Source organism: Mastomys coucha, unplaced genomic scaffold, assembly GCF_008632895.1.
Source record: "Mastomys coucha isolate ucsf_1 unplaced genomic scaffold, UCSF_Mcou_1 pScaffold22, whole genome shotgun sequence".
Lineage (NCBI taxonomy): Eukaryota > Metazoa > Chordata > Mammalia > Rodentia > Muridae > Mastomys > Mastomys coucha.
This window is the reverse complement of record NW_022196905.1, coordinates 221,937,415-221,943,934: the sequence shown is the minus strand read 5'-3', so window position 1 is coordinate 221,943,934 and position 6,520 is coordinate 221,937,415. Positions and strand designations below refer to the sequence as shown.

The following is a 6,520-nucleotide window of genomic DNA, read 5'->3' as shown; positions in this document are numbered from 1 at the left end:
TTAAACTCCTTAAACTTTTTAATAATTGTTCTTTTATATTTCGTGTCTTGGGGCTCAACCAGGAAATTCTCTTTGTGAAATTCTTCTACAAGACTGGTGGATTTTAGAAGATACTGACTTGATCTTTCATGTTGTTGTTATTATATTATTGTGATGAGATCTGGACATGGGGACTGCTTTTTTTGTTCTCAGTCTGATATGGATGTAGCTGCTTGAGACAGAAATGAGGATGTGAGGGTGGGTTAGGCTTAATAGTTGGAATTAGCTTGGGTGGCATGAAGTCAGGTGGACAGAGGGGACAGGCCTGATGTGCAGGGTGTGCCTCCTTGTCCAAGACTGGAGTATGGAGTGGACCTGGCTAGGTGGGCAGGTCACATGTGCCATGGGATTGGCCTGATGGTTTGGAGAAGGAGGGGTAGTTGGTCTTGGCAAAAGGTAGGTTGCACAAGGGTGACAAGACAAGGCTGCAACACTGGATATGGGCCCCAGGCTAGATCTGATGGCTGGGGAGAAAGTGTGGATGGTAAGTCTCCCAAGGCTAGGTCCTTGAGAATAACATGGGATATCAGACTGGGTGGAGAGTTTGATGTGCTTCAGGAGGGGCTTGTGGGCAGTGGCAGGAGCTAGTGATTGACTGGGTATCCAAACTGGGCTGGGCATTTGGTGTGGGATATGAGGTACATGTGGGTTTGGGAGAAGGGGTGGATAGGGGAGTGTCAGGTAGACCAGGCTAGACTCTTAAGAAGGATGTAGGAGATCTGACCAGGTAGACAGATTGGATTTAACACAGAAGCAGTCCTTCAATATCTCTTAAAAATAAATTTCTTCTTATTAGTATGATCTAAAGTGCTTTGTGTATGTGCCAGGAGTTGTATATGGCCATGTGGCAGTTCTATTTATAACTCAAAGATCAATTTGCAAGGTGTCTACACTAGTGTACATTTCTCCCCAGTGCTGTGAAGCACTCCGTGTTCTCAGATCCACCCTGTATGTTGCCTTTTGTATTCCCAATGATGCGCCTTCTGTTTAACTGAGATCAAATCTTAGTATAATTTTAGCTTGAGTTTTCCTGATGACTAAAGGTGTTGCACACTTTAAAAAGAGGTTATTAGCTTCTTGTCTTCCTTCTTTTGAGGACTTTGTGTTCTTCTCCATAGCTCACTTTTTCTGGGCTGTTTATTGTCTTGATGTTTAAATTTTGTGGACATTGTATATCTGGTAAATTTAAATCTGTGGTCACAGATCTGTAAATCTGTGGGCTATGATGACTTGTAGTTGCTCCAGGATAAACTATTTTGTTCATCCAAAGTGAGATCTGTGTTTGTGTCAACACGGCCCCGCTGCATCCCTTCAGAGGTAAAAGCTACACCCAGACCATTCTTCTTGGCAATTATGGCCCATTCCTGACACCACTGGGTATACCCCATTACCATTTACCCCATTATCATTTAATCAACTTGGTCAACTTCCAAGTTTTTTCCCCCTTGTGGGAATCTTCTAGTGCTAGATCTCCAGAGTCTTGCCTTTGAACTAGGAGTTTCTATCCACACTGCAAGTGTAAGCACATAATTCTTCCTTATTCTTCAAAGCCTGCGCATCCACACAACCATTTCCCAGAACTGACTGCTTGTTTCAAGTAGTTGCCATTACGTGGCTTTCTTAGCTGAATTCCGATTATAACAGCCAACAACATACCAGAAAATAGCATTGCATAGACTCGAGTAAATATTTGAGACTTCTTCCATTATATGAGACAGATAGAAGTCTTTCTCTAAAACAATGTGAATGATAGACATAGAGATTTAGGGTTGAGAAAATACACACATGGTAGGGCAAGAGATCAGAGAGTGTTCATCTATAAAGAAATAAGGAAAGATGTGAAATAATATTTACAGGAGATGAATAATTTCCAGAATATAATATATTGTGTGTTACTGTTGTTCCTGTGGTTTATTCTTATCCAATGGTCTTAAAATAAATATTTCTTTGGGGACACAAACATTGGGTTTATTGGGACCTGGCACCAGCTAAACATCAGCTGTTTTCACAGCTTAGATTAAGACTTGCTTCCTGATCAAAGCCCATGACACATTTGCTCTGGGTCTTAGCAGAGTCTCCCCCATGATAACTCCTGTAATCAGTGTGCTTAGTTTTAAACAGTTCCTAACCATCTGCCCTAGGACATAAGGTCTGCATGATAGGATACATACTTTACTTGTAGGACTACCTTTGTAGCCAAAGTAACAGAAATGTCATAATTCTACTTCAGTTTAGCCCTTTCTTTTTGTGTGCTATATACAGAAGTGATATATCCATAATAGAAAATGATGAGCATCCAAACAGGATGTCACTGGTGACAGGCACAGAGCTCCACACTACACCAGCCCAAGGAGTTCTTTTCAGAGCCCTCCAGCAAGGCAAACCCAAGTTCTGTAACTTCAACAAAGAAACGAAAGGCTTTCTGAACAAGCCAAATGCAAAACAAAGTTATATATCTGTTGAAACAGGAGGCACTCGTCTGCCCCAGGGGAGGGCACGCTAATCAGTAACCCAACACCAAAGAGTCAGCACTGAGAGCGACATACAAGCAACATTACACATGCTGAGCAGGCTGTGTGTGTGTGTGTGTGTGTGTGTGTGCGCGCGCGCATGCGTATGTATGTATCACCCATACATTAAAGAGAAAGAGGTCTTGAATTTGAAAGAGAGTGGAATGTGAGTATTTGGGAAGGTTTGGAAGGAGAAGGAAGGGGGAAATGGTGTAATTCTGTTATAATCTCAAAAAATAAAATTAGTTCTTAAAGGCTTCAGCTTCTTTATTGACCTCCTATCCCAATGTGGTCCCTTTTTATTTTCCATGTTTCTGCAGTTATTCTAGGAGATGTTCTCACACCTGAAGATTAATGACTTTTAAAACTCTCAACTTTTCTAAGGGAGCCATGGGAAAAATAATGTGGAGCTAAGAGCTCACAGGATCATTACCTGAGGGAATTCTGGATGAAAAGATATCATTAATCAGGATATTAAAACATAACCAATAAATCATGCAACAAATTGTTATGCCCTGTCATAAAATTTGTTCTCCAAACATCAGGGCTTTTCCCACCAGGGGGTCCCCGAGACCATGAGGCTCACAGCAAGCCATTGAGGCATAAATTGCAATCTGATATAGATTTAATTTGAGTACTAAGTCTTGGAAGACTGAGCACACATGTCGGATATCAGGGATAATCATGACCCTCAAGAACAGCACAGGTTCTCTCTGCGTTGCTGTTTACATGTCGTATCTAAACTTCTATGACAGTTGTTCTTACCACTTCTCATAGACTGCTAAGAACCTAATTATTGCACAGCAACATCATTTGGGAGCAGATGTTATGGGGAACCTTGATCATAGTTCTAAGAGCAGCCATTCGTGGAGCTGAAGTCCCACGATACCTTGGGAATTAGCCAGCTTCCTGCATGGTGATTCTTTTGTTTATCATTTACTTGTGTGGGTATTGTGGCATGACTGCAGATGCCCACAGAGATCAGAGGAGGATGTGATGGAGGAGGATGTTGTGTTGCCTGGAGCTGGAGAAACAGGTGGTGTCATTATCAGTATGGGTGTTGGAAACTAACTAAGCCTCGATCCACTGAAAGAGTAGCAAGTACTCTGTCCACCTACCAAGTCATTTCTCTAGCACCTAGTAAACATCTTTATGAGATGAATCTGCTCTGTAATAAAAATCCAGAAAGCTATATCTAAAATACTATTACAACATCTTTTTTATTTTTTAAACAAACTTAATTTGCTTTATTTTTCTTGTATAAAAACCCTTATGTGGTAGCCACAGCTTGAGCCTGGGTTCTCTGAACAGAGACTCTAGTGTGGGTTTTCACAAGATAAGTGTGGGTTTTCACAAGATGGTCAGTGAATCCCCTGTTAAGGAGACTTGGCGAACATAGTCTCCTTCCAGAGGTTGGGGATCAGGTAGCTGCAGGTCTTGAAGATGGCATCGAAGGTGGCCTTGGCCAAGTTGCCCAGGGTGGCAGTGCAGCCCCTGGCTGATGTGCAGCCATCATCAATACCAGCCATCATCAGCTCCTTGGGCACAGGAGCAGAGACAATGCCAGTGCCTCTGGGGACAGGGATGAGATGCACCAGCACAGAGTCACAGTGGCCTGTCACCTTTCAGGGAACAGTGTGGGGCTTGCCAATCTTGTTCCCCAGTAGCCTGTCTGCACAGGGACAATGGAAAGCTTGGCCCAGATGATGGCCCCTCGGATGGCAGTGGCTACCTGCTTGGAGCATTTAACACTGAGTCCCCAGTATCGACAAAAACCTTGAACCCGGTCTGCTGTCCAGCCCGAGTTAGCTTCTGCACTGGCAGGATCTTCAGAACCTCATCTTTTAGGGATGTCCCCAGGAAAAAGCCAATAATCTCAGATGGGCAGGGAGAACAGGTGATCTCCAGGGACTTGATCTTTATGTCCTTAAGTAGGTGACCCAGCTTTATGACAGGGATCAACCACCTTGTCTTCACACACCTATAATCACAAGCAGTGAATCCATACTCTCTGTCTGAAGTAGAAACTTAAGGGTTCTTTGGAAAGTCGGTTGGATGGTGGGCTAAACAAGTGAAGAAACATTTCATTAAAGTGGACACAGGTGTGAAAGGCTAACACATACTCGAGAAGGAATGTTTCACTGAAGCAGACACAGGAGAGAGGATGTTCTGCTAAAGCAAGCATGTGAAAGGACACGTGATGAAGGATTCTTTGCTAACAACATGCTTGTATTGGTCCACCTTACATTGTGTAGAGTTGCATTTGTTGGGACTTCACAGAAAGAAATGCAGCAAGTAACTTCTGGTGGTGTGCTGCAGTTTGTTGCCACTTCCAAGGACTTGGGCTGATTGGATGCATGTGCTGAGGCAGGGCACATGAAGGACATGTGATGTTTGCAGGGTATAAATAGGTCTCCACGGAGTGACAGAGAGAGCTTGGCTTGCTGGAACAGCTATCTGTGCAACGATTATGAATCTCATGTCTTTGCTGATTTTTGTTTCCCTGAGAGAGGCACAGCTGTTAACTTCTCCTGGTGTTCCTGTTTGTCCCTCCTGATGAATCGAGCCAGGGCTGAGGCCTGGCTGTCTCTGCTAGGTCATGTTAGTCATGAACCATTGCTAACACAGTTCTACCAACCTGGACTCCTGGTGTGTCCATAAAGTGTTTGTGAGTGGATCAAGCTCCTGCTGCCTGCTAACCCGTGAACTGAACTGCTGATTTCCAGACAACACAGATGGGAGTTGCTTCAAAGAACCTTTCTAAACAGGTCCATTTCTCCCCTATCCTTTCTTTTTTACTACGTCTGGTGGGTGGTGGGCCACAAGGGAGGTTAAAGCATTTAAGAGCCATCATTAAAAACAAGGTTTGAAAAAAATTAAAGTTACACCTGTCTTTGGCTTTCTCTCTGCCAGCCCTTTGGCTTCAACCATGGCCACAGCCTTGACTTTGACTGCTGCCAAAGACTGCAGTGGAAGTCTCTGTGGCCTCCTAATCCTGGTTGTTCTGGTCCTCCTGGTCCTCCTGCTGCAAGCATCATCTGCCATTTGTGTTTTCTGGAAGAAGAAGCCCATTACATTTTAACACTTTTGGAAGCACTGTTTATTCATTGAATACATAAATTTAACCAGTAAATTGGATATTTAAGTTATTTTATTAGCAGACATTTGGAAACTGTCTTTTGTAAATGTAACTTTTATTTGCCTAATGTAACTGTCATCTCAGAGGCTTACTGCTAAATAAGCTCACCCTTTCTAGTTCTTTCTGAATCCTGGCTGGCTGTTACCACTCAGCTGTTTTGGTCTAAAACTCTGCTCCAAGCTGACTCATTCAAACTGGCTTCTTTTGGCCTCTGACCTAAACTGGTCTGCTTGGCCTCAAATTAACTCTGCTAATCTATTCTAATCTTTGAGCTCCTCATGCTCTGGTTCATTCTGTCTTCATCTGTAACCTGTCTCTGTAAAACAGTCTGGTAAAACAGTTGCCTCTTTCTCTCTGCACTGCCTAAGTCATCTTTCCTGTCTGTTTTCGTGAGAGCTGGGTATATGTAGGATGGTTCTGATGCTAAGGTCCTGGTCCCCAATTGGTTCTTGATCTGTCAGTTAAGAAGCCATGGGCCAATTGCTGAAGGGATAGGCGGTACTTTTAGGTTCCTGGGGGCAAGAGGAGAGATACAGCTAGGACGAGAGAGTTTGCCATGCTTCTGATGAAGAAAAGTTGACCAGCCATTTAAGATCTTGAAATGGAGTGGCCACATAGGCTGCTCCTACAGGCAGGCAGTCAGGGATGTTTAGCAGGGACTAGAGTCAACTGAGCAACTAAAGTTAGGGTACGTGGGAGGTGCAAAGATAAGAATATTGTTAAGGGCATGCTTTTCCAGGTGGTAGATAGTAGCACCCAGCCATTGTGTCAGAAGGCAATTTGAAAATGAGCAACCTGTGTGTGTGTGTCTTTTATCTGTGGAGTCAAGGGA

General features: G+C 43.5%; 1 pseudogene; it reads right to left on the bottom strand.

Annotated features, from left to right (window-relative positions):
* Positions 1-3,925: 3,925 nt before the first annotated feature.
* Positions 3,926-4,812, bottom strand: LOC116067847 (annotated as a pseudogene).
* Positions 4,813-6,520: the final 1,708 nt, after the last annotated feature.